This window comes from Neolamprologus brichardi, chromosome 18, assembly GCF_056152115.1.
Source record: "Neolamprologus brichardi isolate AB-2024 chromosome 18, ASM5615211v1, whole genome shotgun sequence".
NCBI classification, from domain to species: domain Eukaryota; kingdom Metazoa; phylum Chordata; class Actinopteri; order Cichliformes; family Cichlidae; genus Neolamprologus; species Neolamprologus brichardi.
The window spans coordinates 12,026,512-12,053,426 of record NC_142121.1 but is presented as its reverse complement, the minus strand read 5'-3'; the positions used below and the strand labels follow the sequence as shown (position 1 = coordinate 12,053,426).

The window sequence follows — 26,915 nt, the reverse complement described above, 5'->3', positions numbered from 1 at the left end:
AAACAGGACAGGCATTATGGAAATGAGCAGGTCAGAGGAAAAGGAGAATGAGAATATAAATGACCCGACATAATGAAGGGATTCTAAAGGCTGTAGCTGAAACTGGAACACCGCAAAAATCACTGAAGAGTGAACTGTCTGGGTGTATAACAGTATTCAAATTGGCTCAAATTATGGTATTTAACAGAGCTCCCTTGATAACGGGTGATGAGGCAGGCTAATTCTCCTCTGCATTCAATGAGGGTGACAAATTGTGAATCAGAACCAGAGATCTATACTAAAATATGGAGTCCCTCGTTACGGTAAGTAAAGCCTAACATGGTCGCTGCGGTTTTGTTTGTTTGCCACGTGAAGTTCCACATATCTCGGCCTTGTGTGCACCCTTCGTGCCCTCTCCTCTCCTACCATCTTCCAAATATGCCGGTGCTCACTCCTTCAAATCTCAACCAAAAGGAAAATATGACATAATTGACGACAAGACCAAGCCAACGTGGGGGAACATCTTATAAGAAAATATGCCTCAAAGCGGTCTCCTCACCCCTGAAAATACGGCGCATATAAATAGTTTAATTGGAACCAAATTGTCAAGCGGGAGACAGGTTTATATTCGGTGTGGAGCGTTATCGCATCCTTGCACCGGCGGTGGAATTGATTTTTTTTTTCTGCAGGAAGAACATCTGCTTAAGTGCGCTTCAGCGGAACTCCCATCAAGACACGCAAAGGAGGGGCACACAAAGGAAGGTTGCAGAAGAGGAGGAGAGCAAACTAACTGAATGTAGCATCAAAAACGCATATTTGCGGTACATGAGCCGAGAGCACCTGGGAGAAACTATAGGCATCTTTTTTTTTTCCATTATAAAACTGGCCTGCAAGTCCAGCATCACAGAAAACATCAGGCAGAAAAAGGCTTCAGGTTTGCCTCTGGGCTATAAGGTTTCAGAGCGATAATAAAGGTACAGCTGCTCTTTGCCAGCGGGATTCAAAAGACACTCAGAGACTTCCAGAGCCCTTCATGTCAGGAAGTCGCTCACTTGCTCTCTCTCCTGTTTTACTGCAGCTCTGACCTTGTGGTTAGTTTATCTAAGCACCATGATGGCTGAGGGCTGAATGTGTGGTCAAGTGTACCACGGATTAGTGTCTCCTTTAATAGCATCTTGGGCTAATTCTTGTGGCTGATCGCACAAGCTCCTCCACTTGGCATGAACACTTTGGGTAAATTGGCTGTCCCACTGCACTACCCATCAAGCCGACCGCAATGAACGCCGACAAGTTAGCCAAGCTTGCGTTGTCTAGCTGCCACAGAGTGCTGGCATTTTCTGATCAAGGACAACCTGAGTTTGAGGCTCAGTGTGACATTTGTGCTGGTAAAACAATATCAGTAGCCAATTAGTGACTTTTCAGCGAGGAGACAGGCTTTTAAAGTGGACATATTTTAAGGATCCTTTACATAATGTTGAATATTTATCACCAGAAAAACCCCCAGAAATGTCACTTTTTATCAGTGGAACACTAAATGCCAGACAAAGCTTTTCCTTTGGTCAATGTAATATCAACCATTTAATCATTTCATCAAATTTGTGTTTGCAGGGAGTAAAGTTTTCAAAGCCATCACGTCACATTTTTCGCATAAATTACACTTTATCTGTTTCTCCAAACTTCAATCTGAAATAAAAACTCAAAAGCGCAACAATTAAATGTCTCAAGGTTTCAAACTAAGCACGCCCCTGTAATAAAGAACGACCCAGAGCCAAGGAGGTTAACTTCCAGAAAGGTAGCGGCCTTTGGTATTATACATGTTTGTTTTTCTCGTGATCATTTGTCATATTTCGGTCTTTTATTTTCATTTAAAATTATTGATCTGGGTTGCCGGTTTGTTAAAGGTTAGAGAAGTGAAAGGGTCTGAGGAAGATTGCAGATTCGATCCACGAACTGGCATGGTAAATGTGAAAGCTGCACTTGTAGCTCGTTCATTAACGCTGCTGGAGTGTCTTGGAGCAAAACATAATTTTCAGCTACTCCAGTAGCACTTAGCAGACGCCCAATACATCAGGCTCTGGTTGTTGTTTGCTACAAAAACATTGTGTGTAAATTAATGAAAGCTAACAAATAAAGGTTAATTTCACTCTTATGGACCATAAGGCCTAAAATGCTTTAATCATGATTAACAGGCACTCTGCATCTTAAACTTAAAGCGCCACAAATGTATACAAATTATTTGAATTGTACAGTATACGAGCATGCTGACGTTTTTAGCACAGTTGGTCAAATATTAATCAAAGAAAAGTTTGGCTTAATTAAGTTGAAGGACCATGTGTGTAGAATTTAACTGCAAGAGCATAATTTATCAATCTTTTAGCAATATCTCAAATCCACTTAAACCATTATTATATGGTCAGAGGGGTGCGGTTAGAAGCAGTGGGTATTAAGATGGATGCTAGAGATATTACAGTATTTGAAATGAGTTATTAAAAAGTTTGTGTGGTTAACATATTTTATGATACAGTCCAATGTGGCGCACCCAAACCATCTGCTGGTTGAAACTGGTTCATACAAGTGCTAAAGAGTCACTCGCCACTAGAATCTGGCTCCAATAATCCTGGGATTCAGATACGGCTGTGCTTTTTACCTTTGAATCTCCTTAGCAGCAAAGTTAAAGAAGGGAAATGAAGTTCATCCAGAGTTTAAACTGTTAAGTCAGGTTAAACACTCAAGCTGCAAAAATAAAAGGAGAGACCTATCTATCCTTAGCAGACGTTAAGTTAAACTCTGTGGTTTGCTCCTCTTTTTTTTCTCTCCTCACATCCACGCCTTCCCTCACCAAGCTTAGAGCCAGAGTAAGACACGGGTATTTAAAGCAACACAATTTACACTTTCCCTAGCCAGAAACAAGGTGAGAGAACGCAAGGGTAGAGGCTGACTGGGATATCAAGTCAATGGGATGAGGGAGGGAGGAAGGAGGACACAGAGAGAAAGATGGATGCAGAGGAGGGTCGGTGATAAAACGAGGTGGGAAACTGTGCGTGTGTGTGAAAAAAAAATGAGACGAAGGGGAAAGAAGGAGCTAGTGAGACAACAGAGGAAGTGAGAAGCGCTCGAGGGATCTTCAGGGACAAAAAAAGAAAAACAGAGAGAGAATTAAAAACCTGAAAGAATAATTACACATTTTTTAAACATATGGTTTATTTGTTTTCTGTCAGAGAGTTAGATGAGAAGATCGCTATCAATCTCATGTGTATGCATTACATATAGAGCTGCACTGCAAACTTGTTCAGTTTATCCAAAGAGAGACAATATACCAACTAAAACCTCTCTTCTGTTACAGTCAGCTGCATTTCATATCACATTTAATTACATTTTGGGCGGTTTATTGTGAAAATGTATTCATGCGCACTGAGTTTGGATATCATTTTCAGCTTGTGGTTAACTTCAAAAATTCAAAGTCAATCTATGAAGATGTCTAGACAGAAGGTACTTATTCAGTCAAACAAAAGTTGTTCACACAGTGCCGAAGAAAAGTGTTGCAATAATGTTTTGAACGTTGACAATGAACCGTACTCCCCAGGCTTTACGTTAGAATGAAATTAAGCAAACGTGTTTTTTCTTCGCCTTTACAAACTTCTGCAAACAAGCAGCTTTAATGATAAAATACAAAACTGTGCAGTGAGGCTTAAGTTCATCCTGTATGGCCCAATGTTAGCCTGGTATCTATGTATTTAAGCTAAACTACATAAATATGTATAAATAAGAACAGGCGAAACTAGTTTAACCAGGTCCTGACTTCAGCTCGGTACCACACACATAGACTCACACACCCACACACACACACTGGATTAATTTTAGTCACCTTATTTCACTCTCTGGAAATGTGTTTCCCAAAAAGTTTGAACTGCTGCCTTAATAAGAAAAAAAGTTCCCTCTTTATTCCTCCAATTTCTCTCCCTACAAAGAACAGACAGTGAAAAATTCAAACCACCTTGCACATCTCCATGTTCACCCTCTTTTTCCTTCTTACTCCATCTGTCTCCCTCTAGCTTCTCCCCCCTCCTTCTCTCCATCTGCCCTGATGTCCTCCCTGCTTTCCTATCGTCCCCCCTCACCTCCTCGCCCTTCTGTCAAGCCTCCTTCCCCTCCTCCTCTATTACTGATCAACTCGCTTAATTCTCCCCATCCTTAATTCCTTGTTTTCCTCAGTTTTTTGGTCCCCCAGGGTGGATTTACGATGTTGTTGCTAATTAACTCAGGTTAATAAACTTTATTTACTGTTAAACAACTGTGTGCGGGTGTGTGCGTATGCGTGTGAGAGTACCTCCACATGTAGGTCTGGTCTAAGTGCGCACGGGTGTTTATGTGATAAGATTTTTATCCTCATATTTGCGCACATGTGGTTTATATTTGTAAGCAGAGCGTATTTGTTGCTTTGCAGGGAGGTAATTATTTGGCTGTGTCTCAGTACGTGCACGTCTGCGGGTGTGTGTGCAAGCTCCGAGAATCTTATTATCGAAGATGTTTGCATGCTAGTGCGTGTTAGCGCTCAAGCACACAGTGGTATTTGGGGTTTTTTTTGTGGCTAGGAATATATCTGTTTGTGCACAAATACGTGGGAAGAAGCGTGTGTATCTGTGTGATTTATGAGATGCTTTTTATCTCCATGTGGTTGAGGCGAAGTGCATGCGCACGTTACCCTGTGCATTCCTGTGCGTGTATCCATATTCCACTGAGTCCAAGGCTATGGTGTGTGACAGACACAGTCATGTGTCATGGTGCCACTGATGCTGTACACATTTGATGGGAAACTCAGCCAACAATGTGCGGGTTGATACGGCGTGGTAGGATACAGGCCATTACACACACACAGAGGCATCCACTTGCTCAGACTACAAGAAAGCTGACCCTCCCCCCAAACACACACACAAACAGCCCTCCCCCCTACAGACACACCCTCACGTACTCACCACTCACCCCCAAAACTGTACACAGGGGCATACACACACAAAAAAAGAGTTACACATCTCTCAGGCACACACATCAGACACGAGGACGTTAATGGATAAAAACGTGCTTAAAGAAATGCAGCATTAGATACAGCTGGACTCAAGAAGGGGGACATACGAAAAACACATGCATGCACACTCTTTCCCCATAATGCACAGAGGACACATTCAGAAAGACAGACACACAAACATACACCCACCCTGACAGATACAGAGCAGCCTCCCCCACACCATCCATCTATGCCCAGCTGTCCCAACTACCACCCCCATCCCCCTGGGTAAGTGTGTGCATATCTGGGACTGTAAATATGTGTGTGTGGGTGTACGTGCCCTTCTGCCCACCTCTACCATCCACAAGTTTACTCCTCCCCAACTATTGCACCCCTCACTCCACCCTTTACCTCTCCACCATTACCGTCCGGCTGTCACAAGATGCAAATTTAATCTATTTTCTTTCTTAATTCCTGGTGAATTAAGAAAAATCTGCAAATCATAACAATTTTGTTTTTTTTTAAAAGAAGCAGACCCCCATTCATGTCTGACTTATGAAATGCAGATCGTTTGTAGCGAAAAGGCTCTTTACAGCTTTGCAGTCTTTAACAGAATAGCGATTGTTGCAATCCTCATTCTGGTGCCACATTATTTGGGACCGTGAACAAATTACTTAAAATCTTCAAGGGATGTAGATGAGTGTGGAAGTAAAGGGGGGGAGTGCTGGGTGGGACTGGATGTTGGGATTTAAGGACCCCCTATCTGCCACCTTAGGACAAACAACCTCCTTAGCCCTTAGTTTTTACCCCAGCCCGCCTTTTTTCTTAATCAGTCCTACTTGTGGGGGATTCTCTGAGCCCACAAAAGGCCCCACCACCTCCCATAAAGTACCCCTCCACTACCCTGCCAACCCACCCTCCCTATGTTCCCTGTCAAACATAGTTAGCTCAGAAATCGGGCAATCCCCTCCTTACTCGCATCCTCCACGAGCTAGATCCCCCCCATTCACACGCACTCACACACCACCACCATCATAGCCCAGCAGTGTCTGCAGCAGTAGTGAGGCGCCAAGCCGGCCGCCCCACCCTGCCACTGGAACAGCACTATGAGAATGAAAAGGGAGCGCAAGCAGGGAGAGAGGGAGGAAGGGGGGGGATTCATTTTGCAGAAAAGGGCTTCACTGCTGACAAAAGAAAAAGAATAATGATTTGCAAGGAAGAGAAAGACAGAGAGAGTTGGGATGGCGAGAGAGCAAGGCAAAGATAGAGAAAAGCACAGGGGAAAAACAGGGAGAAAGCAAATGAAAGAGGGAAAGGGAGAGTGAGAGGTGAGCGAAGGACATGGCAGAAATAAGCATATATAGATTGATGAGAGCAATGAGGAGAGATGACAGGGTGACTTAGAAAGGGGGCAAAAAGACAGAAAGAGTGGGAAAAAAGAAACAATGAGAGCAAGATGGGGGGAAGTAGAGCAAAGACAAAAGAAAAATGAGAAAGCTGACATACAGTATGGATGAAAAAAATGAAGAGGTGCTGACATAAGTGGTGAGGTGGGGAGAAAGAGCAGCAATAAACGGCAATAACTGTTAAAGATAGGATAGGATATTTTCAAATGCGTGGCCACAAGAATATTCACACTTATGTTATCATTCCTTGTCTTGCTACTGGTTTGAACTTATCTCTTTCTAAGGTCACTTTACTAGTGCTCAAAATTTGTTTCATCCCTACAAAATCAGAGTGAAATAAAACTTTAGTAGTCTGAGGGAGTCAAATCAAGTGGGTATCTTCCGAAGCTATGGCCTTTTAAGCATTAAATTCCTTCTCCATGTTTCCTAGGTTAGTATTCCTATGATGGGAGCAATATTGTTTGGTTGTCACCAAAGTGAGCAATTGCTTGAGTGTTGTAGACCCTAAGAAGTCTCACACTCTCTAAATGTCAGTAGTTTTACAGATATTTTAACAGCTCATAAATTTGCACCGGTTCAGCTAAGATTAGGTTCAGCACAGGAAAGTTCTGTACCCTATGATTTAAAAAACAAAAAAACCCTACGCTTAACATCCAGATTATCAGATATTAACCGTACCCATCATCTTTCCCTTTAGGCACCTTATAATTTTAGTTGCCTAAACCCATCCGCACTTTAATCACTTATTTGTTTCTCATCCTCCATCATCATACTTGGAATGCAGAGCTGTCTGTGAAAGAAAGTGCATAATTTTCTGTCCTTCTCTTTGTATAAAAAAATGTACAGGCATAAAAAACTGTGGCTAGCTTTGAGTAAAAGCTGTTCATTTCCTGCAGCTCTCGGAGCCACGCAGGTTTGTGGTTGGGCTCAGCCAGCAACATCAAACTGTAAGGCTGAAGAAACCAACCTCAGAATGTAAACACTTCACACTAATTTAAAATAGTGAAAGCACAATTTGACCCCATTTTTTGACGCAGTGGAGTAAAACTGAGTATTGCTTCAGAACCAGTATGCCTACTGTACATAGAGATAAAATATGCGACTTGGATCTGAACCTATACTTTAATGGCATATATGCTTTATTGAGTTGCTAATCAGGCTGAAACCCATTATTCAGCTGCTGTTTGTTACATCATAATTACCTCTATAATTATCTCTGCAGAGTTTCAATACAGCTTTGTCAGCTAAGCTTCTTTAAAAATAAATCGGACACAGTCGGGTTGGGAAGACAGAGGAAGACGGATGCTTTAGATTTTAAAGGGAGAAGCCCTGTCCTGAACCAGTACACACACGATTTAAAAAAAAAATCCCCCACCACAAATCATCACAGGATATCAAAAATGGCAACCAAGCTTTATCTGTCCATCTGCACTTCCGCACACACACGCAGGAAGATAAAGAGAGTTAAATCTTTAATGCTTTGGCAAATGCACTGACTGCCCTTGCCAATAGGCCACTTAAAGAAATGAGTAGTCAATTACCAGAAGTCTGCCCTTTTGACTAAGATCACTGGACCTGCTATGGTGAGACTCAGAATCTGCTCTCTGTCTTTCTCTGTGCTCATCTCTCTGTGAAAGATGGGTGTTGTCTACCCATTTTTCAAAAACAGCAATAACAAGAAGTCTGGAAAAAATGTGTGTACTGTTCTGGAAAACAAAAGCGTGCCGCAATCAGATACTTGGACTGTTACATAAGCAGGAGAAGGACACACACACACACACTGGCTGTTCATTTAATATAATTTACGTTGGAGTGAAATTCCACCTTGATGATGTTGCTTAATGATGTGTCTGTAATGATTCTGAACAAACTGATTAAAAACTCGCAAACTTTTTGGTTTTTGTTATGAATGACAGGTTTTGTTTGATGTAAGGCACGACAGCAGAACACAGCCTGCTGTATTAAGCGACGGTTAAACATTACGGTTTGTAATATTATGACAGAGTGTAGCCTCAAAGTATGTGAACAAACTTATTTGTTAAATTCAGTTTAAATTCCAAAATGTCTAAATCTTAATTTCTCAGAAGACGAGAGTGATGCTCCCACATTTTTGGCAACAGTGTCTTGACTGTCAGGTCATATTCTCGGGATTCACTCTGTGTCCAACATCAGTGCTTGACCCTTATAAATGCTCTTACAGCTGAAAAGTATTACGTCCCTGCAGCCAGGCTTCTGTGGACAGCCTCTTAGAAGAACGGAGGCCGTCACAGCTGCCGATAAGTTTCCGTCCATCCATTTTCTTAGCCACTTATTCGAAAACCAAGGCGAATTTAGAATCCCCAATTAAATTTATATGCATATATTTAGACTGTGGGAGGCACTTACAGGCAAAGGAAGAACATGATACAAACCATTCACAGGAAGGCATGGGAGGCCACAGTGCAAGTTTAGATCCTAGATTAGTTTATGAGAAACATGAAAACATACTCTGTATGGCACAGTACAGAAAGGCAAGTACAGTCAAGCAAAGTCACCACCTTCAAACTCAGCAAACTCACTCTTGTGCTCTCACATAGTCACACACACACCTATCCGCTCGTAAAGCCTTCAGATAACAGGAGGGACTTACAGCACAGGGAAAAGAAGGATTGGGCTCTCGATGTCAATGGAAGGGCCAAGATATAAAAAAGGGGAATTCAGTGAGGAGGGTGAAGGAAAAGACTCAGCAAGCAGTGATGGAGGGACAGAAGGAGGACAAGATCGAGGAAGAGGGGTGAGTCAGTGAGCCAAGGGTGACGAGGGAAGATATGCTCTCAAATTAAATCATTTGGAACAAAAGAGGATCGTTGCCAAGCAACCCAGCCAGAACAGGGTTACCAGGGCAACAGAGATGACCCGAAGCTTGACCTGAGAAATGGAGTCGCCCTTGTCGTCCATCAGCATACACACATGGGCACACAAACACACACCTCCGCCTTGCTCTCCGTGCCTGTTGCTTTCAAGGTCCATCTGACAAACACAAACAGACAGAAGGTTTCTCCTGGAAAACGCAGAGCACAACCGAAATGTCAACCCGAGGTACAAACAAAGTGCAGTGCTTTCAATCAAGGCCAGTTTTAAATCTGAGTGGGGCCAGGGTTAGGCAGTTATGATGTTAGGCAAAATCAACAGCTAGTGAAGCACAACACAGAAACTGTCCAATGTCCAAGATGAATAGATAGATAGAATAGATGAACATTGCTGTATGTTTCACAGGGTTTTGGCAGCAATATCAATATACAAACACTATTTAGAGCTAATGGATGGCTCCCAGATTCTCGCTTAGTAAGGGAAAGCGTATATAAAGGCTTATTTAAGGACCTATTAAGAAGTTTAATAGAAAGGAGAATTTAGTTTAAAATTATGGTGTTACTTGAAAAAAAAGTGCTAACAAAATACTGCAAAGCAACAAAATCAAAGAAAATGCGGAAAAAATTACTTGAAACAGCTATCTGCCAACAGAACAGGACAGTTTCACTTATCAAATAAGGTAAGTCTAAAAAAATCTTTACAAAAAGTCAATTTGTTTAGTTACAAAGAAAAACACTGGGGAAAGGTTCTCAGAGAAAATTGCATATTGTGTTTAAAAAGCACAATCCTTATTAAAATGATTATACTGGTACTTGAAATTGTATTGGCTTGGTTAAAGAAAGAAATTATTCTCAGTGTTGTGATAAGTGGTGAATCATTGTAAACAGGAATTGAGAAAGCTTTGGTCTTTTTTTAACATCGAGCAGAGCATCACTTCTGTTTCTGAAGAATACACCTAGAATACATCTGATATCACAAACTCATCAACTCTGCAGGCCATTGCACTCATGGTGTCACAGCTGTGTTACGCTGTTGTGAAACGAAGTAGTACACGACATGAGCAAATGCGTATTGAGGCTGACATGTTTAATTGCTATTTCACTAGCTGGGCCGATGTCCTCATTTTAGGTTTGGCAGTGTTTTAGTAGGTAAAGGTGGATGCTTGGACATGAATTTAGCTGCGGTTTGGGGAAGACCTCGAAGGGGACCCGGGGGTGGCAGATCCCCATGTCCTAAATAGGAGTGAAGAAGTTAAATAATTGAAAAGGTGAGGGAGTGAGGGTGGGGCACGTAAACGAGAATGAACAACTTACAGAACTGAGGGAACCTACTGTATATAGATGAGAACCAGAAGGAGCGTGTTTGGAGGCGCAGTCCCGCTCCTGAAATTCTGATACATAATCTCCAATAAAGAGCTTCCTTTGACAACGACTTGGGATGCAAAACTACTTTTGTGCACTTCATGCTTATGATTAAGCGGTAATAACTGTAAATTATAAGAAGGCTATTTTGGCTATTTATCAAAGTCAGTGGCTGAGATGATAAACACATTACTGCTGTTATTTTCTGTTTTATTCATTGGAACATGTGATTGCTGTGTTGTGGTATAAGAATGACAACTGAATATTGAATTCCACTGGATCATTATGTGCTCTTATTACACAGAGGTGTATTATGTATGAGAAATGAAAGGGATTGAGTCGTTGAAATAATAAATCCTGCCTTTGACAAAGTAATATCCTACTTATCAGTGCTGAACAGTGCACAAGATTTTTAAGGCTGATTGACCAATTTCATAACCATATATCACCCTGTATTTATTGGGATATGCGCTTGATGAAAAGTGTTTCGGGCTGTTTTATTATGACACTAGAGTTCCTCATGACTGGAAGAGTGTAGAGCTGAAAAATAAATGCGTGTTGACTTGGCTATTTGATGGACAAACTATATGTAATTGTGACTCTGATTCTAGACTACATCAACCACAGCAGATGATTTCTACCCTGAAATTCAGTGTTATTTTATTTGTTTGCTTCTTTACAAAAAACAAAACAAAACATGTATGAATAGCATGGAAATCTTTTGAGAAAGATTTCGGACGAAAAGACGAAGCGTTAAGCTGTCAGTACGCTTCACACAAAGTAAACATTGTGCATCGTATAAAACATTCTCATCCAAACCTCTTTGACATGGGAAATGGTTTGTTTCCCCAGCGTCATTCAGAAAAAGTATAGCCTAAACATTTTCACCTTTACACATGGTTGCACATTGGTTACAATGTACAAACCACTCTGTTTCAGCCTTCAACATAGTACTCACAAGAGCAGCCTTTATAGTTTCAATCACCCCCCCTTCCAGTACAGACATGATCAAAAATCCACTGAAATTACTTTAGAAAACAGCCTAGTATGGTTTAACACATCTGTTTTCTTAAATGCACAATTAAAAAAATTATTAGAAACCTGTTCGGATACACTCGTACTACAAATCATGATACTTGCAGATGCTACTGAAGTTTCTCTGGTATCATGTCAACTCTCCTGTCTGGCTGCTTCCACTCGAAATCACAAATAAACGTGTTCTCTCGTCTCGTCATGTAATTGTTGCTGAAGTACATGAGAATGGGTGTTCGGGCTGGGTGTTTTTTTGTTTCGTTTCAGGCAGACCTTCTTCCTTTCTTCTTTCCACTCCTCTCTTCTCTGACTGCTCAGCAACATGACATGAAAGGACGAAGTGTTTTTGCAAGCGCGCTGATGATGGGTGGGGGAGTGCATGGGAGTGCGTGCACGATTGAGCGTCTCCCTTGAAATAGCACAGAGAGACAAAGCAGGGTTGAGAGAAGCAGAAATGTTAATGTGGACCAAAGTTTGCAGTCTGTGTAATGTGTATGAGTCTTTGTATTTCATGCAAGGCCTGTCTTCTCTTCGCTGAAAGTATGTGTTTGCAGGTGTACAAGAACTCTTTCTGCTTCGCTATCCCGACATGTTTCTTGTCTCGAGGGACCACTTTGAGAATATGTCTTCATTGCTGTGTGTGTGTCTCTGTGTGTGTGTGTTTGTGTATGAGAGACAGTGAGAGGAACCATGATCAACGCTCCTCTTCCCCATCATGTCTACTGGAATGCGTGTATGCCTTGTAACAACAAACCTCAACTAACGAACGCAACCTTTCAGACGGCCCCCACGGTTTGTCACTCCCAGTGAAGACAATGGAGATCAATGAAAAAGCAAGACAAGGGATGAAGAAGACAAAAAAGACGGGGAGAGCGGTGGCAGCTTCCAACAATGGCACCACAGACACAAACAGTGAAACAATAGAGCCTGGACAGTGGCGGTTTAATCTGCGTGTGCTATGAGTGGCGGGGTACCTCTACACATTGTCAGGGTGCCCCTTGCGGGGTAACTGACTAATTAGGGTCACTCCAAGTGGTCTTAACTGTAATGACTGCCTAGACTGGTAAATTGGCGCGGTCCTGTGACCATCTGGTGACGCCCTTGACAGAAAATATGAGGGCAGCACCTCACAGTATACGATGCAAATGTACACAGATGCACACGCGGCTGAAATGTTCTCTGATTTTTTTTTTATTCAATATCAAAAAATGCAAATTCAAATCATAATATACACTCTCATTTATTCTGATTGATGTATTTCTACTGAATTGCATTACACTGAAATTAAATTATCACTTAGCTGGACACCTTGTGAAATTTTTATCAACAACCCCTGGACCGTAATCATTTTACAAATGCAAGCAAGGCAGCATACAGCGCACACCTACACACTATAAATACATGCCACACAGAGGGCACTAGAAGATGGTGTTATTACAGTAAATATAGCAAATAGGTGGGTAAAGAATCAGGACAAGGCACTACTTATGCAACCAATAATCATTTATGTATTAAAAAAAAAAACCGTTTTATTCCTTTAATGTCTCAGTGTAACTGACATCCGTTTGACAGTACTTACCATAATGTATTCAAACTGAATTCATCTTTGCACAGCATTTCCATGTAAATTTTATTCTTGTTCTTCAAGGTAAAAAAGGCTCAGAGAGAACACTTAAAGCACCACATATCACTAAAAGACTTTTCTTGACAATAAAACTCTTACCATCTCCTTAAGATCAATTAACCCATTACACTGATCCCATGGTAGGTTGGGGGCTCAATTATACTTGTTGGTAGAACAGAATAATCAAACTATAAACCCAAAACAAAATCATTTTTAAAAAATCAATGATTTAAAATATTTTTCAAGTCTCTCTTTGTGCACATACAGTAGAGAGGAAGCATCACTTTAAGCAACAGCCTAACTATCTGACACAACATATAATAAGGTAAATACTGGCTAGATCTATCATCCTGTCCCTAATGGGTGCTATAAATTTATATTATCAAGTTATATGTCAAGCTAAAAACCTGGAAAAACACCCAACACCTCCTGGTACATCGTCGTGCATGCAAGCACAGGTGGCATGATGGATGTACAGTACACTGTGCAGATGTGTGTGCACTGCACCAATCAGTGTCATTTAAAAGGACCACATCAACAAATCTGCAACTGCCCGAAACTATGAAACAAATGTTGGAAATTTACCACTATGGATTTCATATTCATCCACTTTCTGTACTGCTGTAGAGTTCAGGGAAGCAGGGCGGCCGGAGCCTGTCCCAGCTGTCGTGGGGTGGGGTACATCAAGTCTATCACAGAGGTAGTTCCCAAGAGACAGCGTATAATACATTAGCAAAGGTTGGCTGAAAGGCCGCTGTGGTGGGGCGTGTTCTGCTGGTGGACACTGCCACGTGCCACGGGGATTTGTACTTGTCATGTGTCAAAGTAGCATCCCTATAAATGCCACGGTATGACTTCCCGCCAAAACACTGTAATAAAATGAGAAATCTCATTCAGTTTGCCAGTGGTTTCAATGTTGTCGTGGTTGTCTTAACTGTTTTCACACACCCTACTTGGCTCTTTCCTGAGAGAGTAAAGTCTCACAAACTGGTATTTCAAAACAGAAGTAATCCAAGTTAAGCAGTCTGCGTGTCTAGAAAATAGTTTCTAGTAAGAATCTATTCTCTTTTTTTGTTGGATAATCTGACATTTTTCACACTGTACAAAAAAAACCATTAACATCCAATCCACAGGCTTGCACACTACATTTAATTCCCCCGGCAAAGCTACTGTACAGCAGCACATTACTATGATATACTTGCGCTCTCCATTCATACACTCAGTCCTGAATCTGAATCTTATTTAATGTCACGAGCCACATTTGCCTGGAGTGGAGCCCTACAAGCTCAGCTCTGAGAGGAAAGGACTGAAGTCATCTTTCTTTTCCTGCCGTCTCACTCTGTTTCAGCTTTCTCTGTCTCGCTTGCTCTGCCTCTGTATCTCTCCATCTCTCTCTCTCTGCTGTGATCACACCCACCCCCCTCTCTCTCTCTTCCTCTGTCTCCCTCTATCTCTGCTTCTCTACCTCTCTCTTTCCCTCTGCAGTCAGTGAATTCCCCCGGGTTCGACAGCAGGAGACTATTACACTCACAGACGGATTCTCTCTCCTCCAATTTCTCTCTGTCCTCTTCCTCTCAGCTCTGCCTCTCTTTCATCATTCCTCTCTTCCTCTCCTTCTCTGTCTCCTCTGTTCCTCCTGTGCTCTAAAGCCTCTATCCCCTTATTCATTCTCTCCATCAGCATGAATGTGTGTTTTTGTGCATGCACAGGTCTTCCCACCCTCCCTCCTCTTAGTCTTCTTTCCCTCTTCATCCTTCCCTTCCTCTTTCTCTTTTTCTTCAGTCAATATAATTGGCATCGCAGGAGTGCTCCCTGCAGAGTATGCTAAAACAGCAAGCACAAAAACAGAGGGAGAGCAAGAGAAGGAGGCAGAAAGGGAGAGACATAAGGATAAAGGCAAAAAGACAGAGAGAAAGCAAAAGGGGAGGACAAAAAAACAGAGAGCCTGAAAAGAGAGAAGAAGATATGACGAAAAGGGGACTTAAAAGTGATGAGAGGGGAGGAGATATAAACATAGAGAACGGAGGGGAAAATGACATATAAAAACACAAGGAGGCAAAAAGAAAACAATGGCAAGAAGATTTCTGAGAAAAATGAGAAAGGGTTGAAAGAAGGGAAAATGAGGAGAAAGGAGGTGGATAAATAAGAGAGGAAGTGAGATAAGGCAAAGCAGATGAGGTAAAAGTAAAAAAAAAGAAAAAAAATCTGAGAAGGAACAAATAAAGCAGGAAGCGAAAGAGCTGCTGTGACAAAATTAAGAAGAGACAAAAAAAGAATCCCGAATTAAAATTACGGGGTGTTCAGAAAAAGGAAGGACGACAATGTGGGAATAAGACAAACAAAAAGGAAAGTGAAGACAGAATTAAGATGCAGATGTAAGACAAAGGCACATGCAAAAAAGGAAATGAGAGAGAAAAATAGGGGAGAAAAGTCTCAACCACAGCAATCAGCAACCAGAGAAACCAGAACGCATCCATTCAATTCCATTCAAAAACCAGCCAGCCACTCAAGGCAAATTCAGCCATATATCTCCTCCTGACTAGACACACAAGTACCAAACCACATTACACTGCAAGACAACCATCCTGAAATAGCCCAGACCTCAGCTGCAGCAACAGCAGCACTCTCTGCTCTCTCCGTCTCTACCTTTACAAGGTCTCTGCAGGTTTCACAAAGAATAATTTAACTTAAATGACCACATTTTATCAACGTAACTCACAGATTCCTTACAGGATTCAGGAAAGGAGAGCATCAGCACTGGTTCCAATTAACAACACAATGTCAGCAACAGGAAATCGTCTTGGCAAAAAGCACATTCATCAAAACTTCAGGTGACCTATCCTGAAAAAGAGAGCTGACGAAGCTGTCCAGCCCCCCCCCCCCCCCCCCCCCCCCCCCCCGACTATGTTCTCACTCAATTGGCAGAAACACAGGTCAGGGCAGTGCAAAGTTTACTGCGAGTATAGTACTTATATTGCCAAAGACTTAAACATCACAAGACTTCTGGCTAATGAGTCTCACACTAATGAGCTAATGAATCTCCTGCTGACACTCAGACTTGCTGAAATGAAATGCTATATTGTGCAGTCTACAATGTAACACACATGTAGGGCTGTGACTAATTTTTGTTTTTGTTATTAATTCGTCATTCATCATTTCATATATTAATTGATCACCTCAGTGGGGAATGTGTCAAAAGCTAAAACAAATGAGTATCGCAACATCAGAGCGGAGCCTTAAAGATGCTTAAACTGAATGAATGTCGCAAACTCAAATGTGTTGGATTCCCACTCCTCCTTTTCTCATTCTCTCTAATAATAAAGAAAACTGCACTTATGTGAACCTGCACTGCCGTGCCACTTGTGGAACAATCAAAATATGCTATGCACATTCTACTGTTCAGTCCAAAAACAGATTCATCCACACACTAAACCACTCCCCTTAAAGGATTTTTCCAGCTTACCCTTACGTGGTCGTTCTGTGGCCCTTCACTCGCCACTCGGCCTTTGAACGAAAGCATCTGCCAAATGGATGAATGTAAACACCAAGTAGCGCTTCACACGCTGTTATTTCAGCGTATCTCATCACAATTTAACTATATGACAATTACGAAATTACAGAGAAACACTGCGGGTTATCTCAGCTTTACACTTTTATTTGGCTTTGCAGCTCACAACTTTATGGTTTTGGCTCAGGCCGGAAAATGTTATTTTCATTCCTTCATTTATTTATTTCTTTATCTTTTAAAATTGGCTCTAGAAACTCACTGTAGCTACTCAGCAATAAAAAGCAAACAGACACATACTTTCCCCATATAGGCTTTTCCCTCAGGAGTTGGTGGAGGCCAAAAATAGAGCTAAAAAGGGTAAAAATTGGCCTAGCAGTCACCAGATGGCCAAACAAACACTAACTGAATGATAATGGTTATTTGCATATATAAGTGAGAGGATAGTGTCAATCCATATTAAGATATTGTTTTGGTTCTCTATTTCTCAAGCTCTCAAAAAAAGTGTCTAGTTTAGCTTCATATACTTTACAAAGAAACAAAGTAACACCTTCATTTAAAAAGGAAGAATATGAAGAGGAGAAAAGAATATTGTTATTAGAAAGACGAATGCATGAGATTAATACATGCATGAGATAAAAAAGAAAAAAGTGGACCAAATGCTGGACGAATAAATCCATGTATATATAAAAAACCTGAATCAATCATCAACATATCTAACATCAGAAAGATTGTATTTCATTTCTTTCACTTAAAAAGAAATCCAGATGACAAATATTTGCCATTACTGTTAATGAAAATGTGCCACAAGCTTTAATACTGTAATGTAAATTCCTGTTAACAACGTACAAGATATCCCAGATTTCCTCTGAAATCTCACACTCTCTAAAATGCAGCACAGAAGCCCTCCGAGGCTGACAATCTCCCTCGTAATAGTGTCATTTGTTTATGGTAATTACTTTATTGTCAAAATCTGGCTGGGGTTTACAGATCTTCCAGTGCAACAAATAGAACACGATAAAACTGCCAAAATGAACTTATTTGAGATTCAGTACAGCTTATAAAAATTCTGATATTATGAACGGGCAGTGTAATAAAAAGGACAACATGAAATTATCTGTTAAGGAACATGAAGTCCAATTTTGTTTGCTAAAGCAGAAATGCTGAATAAAACATTACGCAGCCTATTGTACTGCTAACCATGCTCTGCTCTGAAATAATCTAAGACGGGACGTGCAGGACAAAGAAACTTATCATAGAGTGGTGGAAAAATAAGACCCTTAATACAGACGTTTCACACATTTTCACACTTCTCAAGGCCTTAAATTTAGATTTATTTTAAGGCTCTTGCAATTTTAAAAATCCGCGGACGCTCTCGCTTGCTCTGTATTTCTTATTATCCCTCTGTCTCCTTTGACTCTGCTTCTCTCCCTCGCCATGTGTGTCTCTTCCCGCTCTACCTCTATCTAATCTTGCTTTCTGAAGCCAGGGAAGCCAAAAAAAAAGAAGGGCCGATTCTATTCTATTCAAATCCAAAGCCGGGAGAGCAAACTCAAATCCAGCTGAATCGCATTTAAAGCCGGGTTCCACTCTAAATGGAACTTTGTCGACCGACTGTTGGTTTGGGCACAGGGGCTACTGTGATTGACACTCTGTCTACAGCACAGCTGAGGCGACATGTTGCAATGATGACTTCAAGTTTTTATTTTCCATGTTTGTAAAGTATTTCTATGAATATAACCAGAATGCCAGTTATTGCTAGTAATGCACAGATTAAACTTTTGAGTTACGAGCTTTTCTTCTGGAGTACACCACCATCTTGCTGAAACATGTCAACAACTAGTAGATAGATTGCCATGCAACTTTGTTCACATCTTAATCTTCTCTAGAGGGTGAATCCTAATGACTTCCTTGAGACCAGCACTCTCCATCATATTCAAATTGAAGGTTATCAGTTAAATATTGGATGAATTGCGATGAAATTTGGTACAGACATTCACGTTCCAGTCACGATTCTTCTTTCCGCTGGTCCCACAGCAGATCATCTCCCTCCATCTCAGCATCCTTTTCTTTTACAGTAACCCTCTGCATGCACTCCTTGACAACATCCATGAACCGTCTCTATATTGGTCCTCTTTTCCACCTGGCATCTTTAACATCCACTGTCCCTCCTCTGCAAATCTGCACATCCACCAAATGCACGATCTGATATCGTCGTGTTGGTGTTGTTGCCAGATCATCATACTAAATTTTGTTCCAGGATCAACATTGCAAGTGACCAATCAGAATGTTGTGACGTCATACTTTTGCGACTTCGGGAAAAACCACCGTAAAACAAAAAACTGTACTTAAGCTGCGAGAAACCGCCTCTGTCCTCCGATCAACGGACCCTGACCCAAACCCTAACCCTAATCCTTTAATAAACGGTAAGCAGAACTGATATTGTACTTGCAACATTGGAATTTCATAAATGCACGAATGGCTTGGCGCACAAAAGAATAACGTCACAACAATGTGATTGGTCACTTGCAATGTTGAACCTGGAACAACATTTTCATGATGATCTGGGGTCAACACCAACACGACGATATCAGATCATCCTCCACCAAACCATCTCAACTCTGACTCTCTTTTGTCTCCACCCAAACACTGAATTTCAAGTTGACTTTTTCATGCCCCATCATCTATAAATAAATTCAGTCTGCCCACTTCTTTGGGTTATGACAAATAAAAAAAGCCTTACCTGAACTTTTTGTTGTACATATTAGGATGCGAACAAGGTAATTTCATTACTGTTAAGAATTTTATTTGAAAAAAAAAATCAGCAGATAAGAATTTTCCCTCCAAAAATCATGCTTAATTCAGCTTAGACTTGCTATTCAGCATCCACTGTGTGGTAGACTCACTGCATCATCAGCACTTCCACTGACCTCAGGTAGCCACAGATAGCTGATGGCAGCAACACTGCAGCAGGTGGCTGATGTGTGAAAGTGCCAAGCAGCATGCCATTCAGTATAAAGCGATCATTGTTATCCTATTGTTTGTAAGAAGAGGTCAAAGAGGTCAAAACAATAACCCAGTACTGAAAAATGTTAAATACGACTTCTCTGGCATGATGAAGGCTTGGCTTTCACATTAAGCCCACAGGCAACACAATTTATTAAAAGGCAGCTTACAGATTCAGCTTACACAGGCAAGGTATCAATCTGATAGTTGGCCATAAAGCATTCCTAAACTTAAACTGGAAATGTGTATAAGAACATTAGCTTACCTCACTATTTTACAAGTATTGGCCCTTGTTATAAACTGACATCATCAGCATGTCTTTGTAGGCATGTTGTGAGGATAATTTTAGCACTTTGCTAACCTTAATACTACCCACAGTAAGCACAGCCTCAAAGAACTGCAGACTCTTTCATGTTTTAACATGAAATTCAGTTGTCTGCGCTTGCCATAGGCTTAAAAGGTAAAAGCCCAGTGATAACGAATCATTGTTAATGAAATTCTCCTTCAAATTAAGTGAGTGATGTAGGATGTTAAGGTCAGGAAAAAAACTTTTATCACAGATAGAAGTCAATTTCTGTCTGTGACAGTTTCAAATATCAGCAGCACAGAAGTGCCAATGAAAGACAATTAGATTTCCTGTTGTATCGGAGCTAAAGGGCCTTGTATACAGCAGGTGGAAGATTTTAAATACCATGGCTAATCAACTCCTGGATATAAATTATTGTCATTCCAGTGAGCAACAAAGTACATTTCCCAAAACATTGTCATCCTCTGTTGGTCTTTACAACTTAAATCTTGCATAAACTCTGCTGCATTGGTATATATCTCTGCAGACAAATCTATGCACTAACACTGTCATGGTTAGGGATTCCCCCTCGGGCCACTGGCGCTCGAAAATGTATGCAGTCATAGCGGCACAGTGGGAGAAATCATCCGACAAATGGCAGGTGTTGTATCACTTTTATATTTCTTGTTTTTAATGGATTTACTTTCCTAACAGAGCAGATATCTGTGACTTCACTTTGAAACTGTTATATAAATAGTTATTTTATCAGACTGTCTATCATGTCTGGCACTCTGAATTATTCATACTTATCTTAGTAGTAGAGCTTTAAAGGTCCCATTTCAGTGCTTTTTTTAAAACAGAGAGAATAATATGCATGATGATTTGTGTTGAAGCAGTGCATGTGTTTTTATTCCTCCCAACAGTGAGGTGCTTTTCAAATACATGTGCCACTGTGGCTTTGTTAGTATTGGTGTATGAGTGTTTGTATGTCTCAGCATGTGTTTCCCTATACCAGGGGTCAGCAACCTTTAACACCCAAAGAGCCACTTGGACCCGGTTTCCACGCAAAATAAAACACTGGGAGCAGCAAATACTTTTTGACATCTAAAATGAAGATAACACTGTATATATTGGTTTTTTTTTTACCTTTATGCTTTTTGTGAACAACTAAAGTAAGTAAGTAAAGTTTATTTATTAAGCGCTTTTAACAGACAGGCAGTCACAAAGCGCTGTACACAAAGATTAAAATAAACAATACAATCAATAGACATTATACACAATGTAAAAGATCAAATGTAAATAATGTAAAGAATATAAAATACGTAGATCAACAAAAGGCTTGTTTGAACAGAAAAGTTTTTAACTGCTTTTTAAAAGAATCCACAGAGCAACTAAGGTGTGTTGCTTATGAAATCCATGAAGTGCTACAGAGAAAATTACATGTTATTTATGTAATTAACACATTTTGAACTCTTAAAGAAATATAACAAAAGGAACTAAAATGATCCAGCAAACAAAAACTGTTGTGAGCTGCCACCCTTATATTGCGTTTGGGCTTTTGGAGCCTTGACCTGACTTTTAAAAAATAATTGGAAAAAAAGCACTATGCTGCTAAAAAAAAATAGATATTTGCAAAATTCTGCCTAAATATGTATTTTACCTGGTTAATGTGTGTGGCGGGGCGTGGTCCGCAGGGCCGCTGCAGGGGAGGCGGACGCACCTGAGCGGCACCCGCTGACATAATGTGGATCCGAAGATCCATAATTGGCCTACCTGGGGTTGAAAGTCTCAATAAATGCACGGTGTTTCGGCGGGTACGCCGGCTTCCGCGAGTGTGACGCTTATTTTGAGCAATGAAAAATAATAAAATATAATTTTATTTTTATATTTCAATATCACAATAATCTTCCAATTTAGAACTACAAGTTAAAAAAAGAACTAAACACAAATAAAATACACTTCAGCTAATTACTTCTAATTTATTTTCCCAAACCACCCGAAGCCGCAGTATAAGGACAAAAGAGCCGCAGGTTGCCGACCCCTGCCCTATACAATAAGAAACTAATAACAAAAATTAATGGGATATTTGTGAATAGCTAATAGAGTTTTATTTTGTTGGCATTTCTATGTGTAACAGAATAAAGTCCCAGAGTAAAGTGCTCATATAAATGTTTGAGAGTGGCTCACAAAATGTGCTCCTTTATCAGGTGTTTTTTTCCCCTTCAAATTGAAGATGTCAGATTTGATTCAGGTGGAGCTTTCATTTTTCATTTCAAACAGTGCAATATCAGTTGATTGGAGGGAGTTAAGAGATTCAACTCTGACAGTAAATTTGATAGCAGTACTTGAAAGACAATTAATCAAGACACCAAGATCGCCGGCTCCTTCATTCGGTTCTCAATTCACTGTGCTAGCATGTGCCCCCTGAAACAACTCCTATTTGCATGTATATGTATGCAGTGCGGGATATCTATTGTTTAGAGGATATGTGCCAGTCAATTTACGGCATACTGGCTGAGGCTAATCTGAAACTGCCAGTGAAGATGATTGAATTTTTGCAATTACTTCACATCTTAACATGTTCGCAATTTAGCCGATACTCTAAACCAGAACCAAACGTAATGCCTGAGCAGATGCTGCAGGAGTTATGTGATTTTTACCAAGGCCATATTTCCAGGCCACATTATTACAGTGGGGCTTCAGTATGTAACATTTCACTTACTGTTTTCTTAGTCAGGGCTGAGATCTGAAATGTGTTTTCTCACTCAGAGCAAAGTGTGAAACTTTAGTTTGACACAAGCCCTAAAAATAAAAATGAGGACGTTAGATTTGACTTGATGTGACACTTGAAAGCAAAAACATAATCAAGTCTAATAGCAAAGGATAGTAAATAATTGTTTAAGGTTAAAAGAAATGATTATTTATTCTGGAATTGTGAAAATATCTTTTACTATTTTAAAAAAATGTATTAAAATGCTTCTTTTGGTGAATTCAGCACTCCAAACACGTCATCTCATAGGGCAGAAAGCAGCAAATTTTTACTTAAGTTGTTACACGATTATCAAAGTTGCAGAATGATTTTCTGTTTATGTACTTTGGACACTGCAATTAGTTAAGCAAAGCCTGGCAGGCTGTGGATTTCTAGTCAATTCTCATATCTATGTGTGCACGTACCCTCTCTCATCTTTAACGGGTGGGCCAATCTGAACGAAACGTTGCATGAACATGTTTTTTAAAAAAGATTGATTATAAATCGTAATTCTTTTGATTTTCTTATAAATGATCTTCTTCTCATCATCCTCCTGCAAATGCAATGTTACATTCTAAGTTTGTGTTTCTTTCCTGTGTCACGTTCAACATGCGGCACCCATAACGTTCACCAAAATTTGTATCCACAACAGAATTTTGTGTGAATCGCCATTTAAATTATTTAGAAAATAAATCAATATTTGTATTACGTCACTATTTAAAAATGACAGGTTAATTATTACCAGCCAACATTACAGTACTCTATATAAGTATCAAACCCAAGGTTTACAATTTAGGGCTTTTTTGTCTTTTAACTTGAACTCATTTCTATGAAGCTCGACTACATTGATACCTACCCTTTAGCGCATGAGCACTGACACATTGGTTGTGGTATTACTTGTCACAGAGTGATCAGTCTTCTTTTGCAGAGCAACAAAGTCCACATTTGCATGTTGGAGGGATGGAGGATACAATGATTTATGTCCCATTTGATATCTTACAGATTTTTAGTTGATTTTAATCGTTCACTTGCTGGTTAGGTCTTAGGCACCAAAAACAACTTGCTTAAATTTACCACATTAACCCTAAATGTTAACACCTTAAACTTCATTGTAAAGCAATCCTTTCAGATTCCATATCTGTCAAGTTCATCTCACGACTGCATTAACCCAGTGTGTCACTGCCCCAGCAGCGACTATTATGAGTCTATATTATATAGACTATATATTATAAGTCTAATAAAGGTAGCTGGTTGTTGAAAGTTTAGCCTTCAAACTTTGAAAACTTCTTAAGTGAACACGTCCAGCCTGATACAATGCAAACTCACAAAATGGCCTTGAATGTAAAGTATGCAGTAAAACTGACAATGGCGATTACACATTACACATAAACTCAATGTGCTTAACATAAATGATGAAAACTGAATGCCCAAGGGCAATAAAAATATAATAACAGGCCTCACAAGCAAATAAAATACTAACAGAAATATTTCTAACCAAGATACTGTATCTTATATTAGATTAAATGGTTAACTTTTGTCCAGATAGAAGCATTTTACTAAGCTACACAAAAAAAAATGAAAATTTACGCAGAGGATATTGAAACTTTTGAGATATATTCTTAAAATGCCTTCAATTGCATGAGGGCTTAGAGCAGTTTAACACTATTGAATGGCAGCTGATTCCACAGACTTGCAATACACAGCAGGATGAAGAAAAGCCAACATGTAACCACCCTTCCTCTGGCAACTGACCCTATGACGTCCTGAGTAAAATGCACTGGGTGGTTGATGAAACCAGGCCAGCTCTGAATCTTACAGCCCTGAGGGGAAGAACCAGAAAATGTCACCAAACTCTTCAAACAACAACAAAAAGATGCTCTCGGAGGCAAGCTGCTGAGCGCTGTCACAAACTCAAGCATGACACCTCCCATGTACAAGTCTATATACCTCCCCTCCCTCCTGCCTGTGAAGATATCAACCTGAAAATAGCTCAGTGAAGCTGAACACCGAGCCGCCATAAATAAATCACAATAATATTTAAATATTCATTGTAGAATAAGAGAATAAGGGGGGAAAAGCAGGGGATAAACTCCTTCTTCTTTGGTTCACACATCAAAACAGTTTGCCTTGAGGAAGTTTGACTGCATTATCAAATTCTCCCTTCAAGGTACTCATCAAACATACAGTAGCTTGTGTAAGAGGCTGATAGTCGTCACGCCTCGGGCTGCCCGTGTGAATGAACAGCAGATAAGGGCGTGTAGCTCATTAACTCAATTATATTATTCACTTCTGCCGTCTGTCGATGCACTACAAAAATAGGATCGAATGTGCCGGTAGATATGAAGACATCTTCATTGACACACAGGCCAAGGTGGAGTGATCATACTGTAAATATAAAGAGATGGGGGTTTCCATTCAGAAAATACATCAGCGTGGGCTTGTAGAGCCTCGCAGCAGGAGCTTGGTCAATAAATCTGTTCTTTAAAAAAAAAAAGCCTATCCTTTTGTCACACAGAAGCAGGAAAGAATCTGAAACAATCAAAATAGCACTCGACATGCTGCGGCATTCTCAGCGTGGAAAACGGGAGGTCTGGCATGCACTCCTCAATCCTGCCCCGCTGTTTGCTTTTGATAGCAAAAGTCATAATGACATTCAAGTACTCACCAGGCTGAGAAATGAAGCTCTGACAGAAGGAGAGAGAGATAGAGACAGAAGGAAGAGGAGAGCACGGAAGTGTGTGTTACTCACATAATACTCAGATGAGTGTGTGAGTGCATGTGTGACCTACTGTACGTGTTAGGGTGAGTGTGCTCAGGGTCGGGCGAGACATAAGTTGGTTTTGTGCCAAGTGGTGCAACTCGCTGCGGTGGAGACAGCAACGTTCCGCTGAAACCTAAGTCTGTTAATAAAGTGCGTGATTAATTTGCTCTGTGTCATTTTCCCAGTGTCCTCCTACAACACTACTTCAGAGATGACTTGAAGAGCCATTTAATTACTCAGCACTTTGCTCACTCGGAATTGAAGAATTGCCGGTTGGACAACACCTTATGGGGAAAAAACATATGCATAAGCAATTTGGGAACTGTTACATATCAAACGCCTACACTGTGTATATACAAGAGAAACACAGTGCGGGGAGTATATATATGTATGCTGTATGCGGGCTCCCCAGCTAAACACAATTTTTCATCTGGCAGTCAACAGCCTGGCTCACAGGGGTATTTTTGTTTAAGTAAAGAACAGAGTGCCTTCAAAGCTCCATTTGAATATATGTTTGTTTGTATGCGTGTGTGTGTCTTATTCCTGTCTTTATGCATAAATGTACACGTGCATTTTCCTGGAAGTGTTTTTGTGTGGTCACAAGCATCTGCTTGTGGGTTTGCATTGCTGCCTCTAAGACCCTGTTTATAATTGGTTTGAGCTGGTGTCCTGGGCCATCACATTACAAGTAAATATCACCATATGCGCTTGTCTTTATCATGTTTCTTTAAAGTGTTGAGCTGACGACTAGTGTTCAGATTTCATTAATGTTTATGTAACCCGTTTTAGGTCAAGAGTTCGTTTACACAGATATCTTGTCACTCGCACAATCAGATATCGTCCGATATTATCCCACACCAGGGAAGGACATGCACTCTGGCAGAAAGCCAACCAGAAACAGTTTTAATACAGCGTTAATACTGCAAAAGGCTCTGTTTTAACAGAAACTACTATCTTTTCCTCAACTTAGCCATGTAGGTGCTTTATCAAAAGAAGAAAAATGCATAAATAATGAAAATATAATGTAAGTCAAATATAATTTGGGTTTCTCAAGGGTAAAATCCTGTGTTTGACCCTCATCTTCAAATTGACTTTATTGTGCTACACGTCTTCCACTACAGGACGCGTTGTGATTTAATATTTGTTCCTGAGTCGCAAAGCTTTGACATCACAATAACATAATTTGTCAGTTGTAATGATGGTCATGGAGCATCATTAATATGATTATGTAGGAGCAACACTAGCACGTTACAGCACTGTTAGGAATACATGAAGGTTGCATTTGTGTTTGCATAAAAAAAACACCAAAAGCTAAGCTAAAGTGGTTTAAGAGATTTCTAAAACTAAAAACAAT

The 26,915-nt window shown here is 40.3% G+C and overlaps 1 protein-coding gene across 3 annotated transcripts in view; it reads right to left on the bottom strand.

Moving 5' to 3' along the window:
* cadm3 (cell adhesion molecule 3) overlaps positions 1 to 26,915 on the bottom strand; it is a 103,300-nt gene that overhangs the window by 66,127 nt on the left and 10,258 nt on the right. The gene's annotated exons all lie outside the window — the stretch shown is intronic.